Raw genomic sequence first — 3,933 nt, forward strand, 5'->3', positions numbered from 1 at the left:
AGTCCTTTTTTTCTCTCTGAGCAACTTATAGCATATAGAAAGTTTCTCAATAAATAGTCATGGAATGAATTATGGAGAAAGAGCCCTCTATAATTGCCTCAGGTTCAATACTGTTGCTTGCCCTCCAAATGAAGAACTCATGCTGCCTAAATGAGCTAATGGAAAAAGATAACAGCTAAGGCAGTTAGGGAAAGCAATGCCAGAGGAAGCTGTGGGCTAATGGTGGCAGTGAGGACCTGGTTCTCAGTGGGGAATGGAAATGGGGTTCTTTGATCATCGTAGTAATTCTCAAACTTCAGTGTTTGTAAGGAAACAGTGGATCTCATTCAGCAAGTCTGCAATAGCGTAACCATGCATCTTGGTGTGTCCAGGTTTTTTCCAGTTTTAGGACTAAGCAATCCCTCAGTGCTAGGAAAACTCTTATGATGGATCAGATTACTTTGGGGATAAGTTATTTTAAGATAAGACCCTCAGGTGTTTCTGTTACACATGGCAGTCGGGCCATGATTTGAGTCATATGCGGCATGGAATAGAAGCTTGGTGGCAGCCCAGCCTACTTCAGTAACTGGTCTCCATTCTGATCCCAAATACTAGCATTGGCTCAGCGGCTGCTGTTCTCTTTCCAACATCAGCTAAAAGGAACACTTTGTAAGGCTTCAATTGATTCAGGAAGATTGAAAATTCAGGGCTAAGTGATTAAACCTCTTACAGATGGAAGGACATTTAAATGCCTAAATTGCTTGAGTACTTTAAAAATAGGGGGAAATGGCCAAATTGTATCACACAGAAAGTTCTAAAATAATCAACTAAAGAGAGCTCCTCAGACTGTGAGTGGCATGTCTTCCCAGTCTGCTGACCTCTTCACTTCCACGGTGATGGCCAGAGTTGTTAAGTGATCTATGAAACGTTAACCTTTCTATCAAGGCTGCAGATTCTGCCACAGGGATAAATTTGAATTCTGTCAATGAAAGGGTGTCAAAGGACACCAATCTCTCTTTCCTCAATCATCTGCAATTCTTTCAGAGATTTTCATCTCAGTTGTCAATGCAGTTGAAGATCCATTCCAGCTTCTGCACTTTATCTTTCATAGCTGAGATGTGTACAATTTAGAATATAACCTTTAGTTTTCAATACGCCAGGGTGATGGGGCCAACTAATTAAAGGTTTCTTTTCAGTACAGAGTCTGTTGGTGCCTTTGAACCGTCATACATGGCTTTGAGATTGCATAGTGGCATAGCCAGTGTGAAAAACAGTTTGGAAGTTTGGGGAAAACAGTTCAACATAGAATTATCATTACAAGGATCATTGAAAAGGCAGCTAGTCTAGAAATGGCAGGAAGGATAACAGATTTGCACAGAGTTTGTACACTGGAGTTGGGCATGTAGCAAGGGCAAGCTGGGAGGCAGCCAATAGCAAAGCAGATGAGGCTAAAACCCGAGATGGGTCAGAAAAGGTTGAGAGGAATCTAGAAACCACGGAGAGTGTAACCCAAGGCTGTCGCCCTGGTTGTTTTCAGTGTCAAATTTAAACCACGCAGCAACCTACCCCTTAAACTTACACTAATGCTTGCTCCTTAAACAGTCTCTTCCTATTGCTTTTTGTTCCCCCACATCCAATCCTTCAGTCAGTTTCACCTCTGGTACTGCAACAGAATGCCAACTGCAGCCTCCTTTCTTGCTTGCCCATATCACCAGTGGATCCCATAGACCACCCCACTAGCCTTTCTCCCCCGATCTGTCCCTATATCCTAGCCCCCAACTTTAGCAGGTACTCCGTACTCCACCACTGACCACACCTGCCAGAAAACTGGGTAGGCTGCCCACAGAACTTCTCCTTCCTGTTCCCCTAGACCCAATCCCCACTTATACCTCATTCCCAGCTCTATAACAGGAAACCTACTGTGGTCCTCCCTTCCTCTCTGATAGCATCCCCAATGGATCAAGAAACACTTTCTCTTTCAACCTTCCTTTCCCCAAGTCAACTCTATCTCAGTATCCCAGCCTCCTACATCAGCAGCCATTGCCTGGAAAGCAACAGCTGACCAGGCCAGAAAAACAGGCAACACAGCCATCACAAAAATCCAGAGAGGAAACAGAAACCAAGGAACAAAACACCCCCCCCCCCAAAAAGACAAATCCAGAAATTAGCACTTAGACATGTAATCATCACAAACCCAGATACCTAGAGTCCAGTGTGAAAACACAATCAATACGAGTCAGGGCACCATGTCTTCTTTAGAGGCCAGCTAATTCTACCACAACACAGATGAAGCACAAGACCTTAAAACCTTGCTTCTTGTTTTGCAAGAGCCAACCCCTCAATAAGAAGATCGGAGATGTTACTAAAAAGGACATGAGTACATCCCTTAAAGAAAGCCAGAAAAGCGCAAACAATTGAAGGAAACGAATAAAACAGATTAAAACCCGAAAAAAAATGGAAATAGAATCAATAAAGAAAACATAAAATGAGGGAATTCTGGTTTTTGTTTTGTTTTTTGTTTTGTTGTTGGTGGTGGGTTTTTGTTTGTTTGTTTGTTTGTTTGTTTTTGGAGACAGGGTTTCTCTGTGTAGCCTTGGCTGTCCTGGACTCACTTTGTAGACCAGGGTGGCCTTGGACTCACAGAGATCTGCCTGCCTCTGCCTCCTTGAGTGATGGGATTAAAGGCGTGTGCCACCACGCCTGGCTCCAGGGAATTCTGAAAATGAAAAATTAAGAACTTCTAACAGGAACTACAGAGACAAGCTTCACCAACAGAACATAAGACATGGGAGAGGGAGAGGCAGAGGTGGCAAAGGCAGTAGTGCAGCTAGTGGTGGCCCCAGCTGTGGGACAGGCAGCAGCCGCAGTGGTTCATTGGATAATTGGAAGATTGATGATAACCCTGTAAAAACTGATACATGGAATGGATCAGCAGTGAAAAACTCTTTGGACCATTCTGCCAAAAAGGTGCTCCTGGAAAAATGCAAGTATGTGGAGAACTTTGGTCTAATTGATGGTTGCCTCACTATCTGTCCCATTTCCTGCTTCTTTGCCATAGTGGCTTTGATTTGGGATTACATGCACCCCTTTCCAGAGTCCAAGCCGGTTTTGGATTTGTGGCTCATGTCCTATTTTGTGATGATGGGGATCCTGACCATTTATACCTCATAGAAGGAGAAGAGCATCTTTCTTGTGGCCCACAGAAAACATCCTACAGGAATAGATCCTGGTGACATTTGGCAACTATTCTCCAGCCTCAAAAGGTTTGATGACAAATACACCCTGAAGTTGACCTTCATCAGTGGGAGGACAAAGCGGCAGCGAGAAGCCGAGTTCACCAAGTCTATTGCTAAGTTACTTGACCACAGCAGGACACTGGTTATGGATGCATATGAACCTGAAATATCCAGGCTCCATGACAATTTCTCGACAGAAAGAAAAATAAAGTAGCCAATTCTAAAAGCTTTCTGCTAAGCCATACAAGTTACTGATGGGTAGGGGAAGAAACAGAAAGCTTAAATTTGGTCAAGTATGACATCTTAAGAATGCCCCTGTTTCGTCCAAGCTGGGAATTTCCTAGCACAGATATGCTATTATATCTTTGATGACTTGCTGTAGCCCCCTTGGTCTGCTGAGTGGTTTGTGCTGTTTTCCTTAAGAAACTTTTTTTTTTGTAAAAAGCTAAGCATCCTTTTTCCTTGGTACTTAATATTATTTTATACAGTATAGCTTTGTGCCATGCAACATTTGAATGCTCAGTTTGTAAGAACCTTCTGGGCATGGAAGTGTTCGCCTGTAATCCCAGCACTTGGAAGGCTGAGGAAAGGGGTTGAGTTTGAGGCCATCTTGGCCTGTAGAGCCAGGCCCTGCTGGGGAGTAGGTGTTGTTAACTTGTTGCTGACTCTGTGGTAATCCCTGCTTCTACAACTCTTTGCTTAAACCCAGGATACAGCT

General features: G+C 43.6%; 1 pseudogene across 1 annotated transcript; it reads left to right on the top strand.

Moving 5' to 3' along the window:
- The first annotated feature begins 1,439 nt into the window (after positions 1-1,439).
- LOC311601158 (signal peptidase complex subunit 2-like) lies at positions 1,440-3,441 on the top strand (annotated as a pseudogene). The gene is made up of 2 exons: positions 1,440-1,453; positions 2,727-3,441. The product of its transcript is annotated as a signal peptidase complex subunit 2-like (transcript).
- The last annotated feature ends 492 nt before the right edge of the window (positions 3,442-3,933 follow it).

The sequence above is a fragment of the Acomys minous genome (assembly GCF_964271855.1).
Source record: "Acomys minous genome assembly, chromosome: 7".
Classification (NCBI taxonomy): domain Eukaryota; kingdom Metazoa; phylum Chordata; class Mammalia; order Rodentia; family Muridae; genus Acomys; species Acomys minous.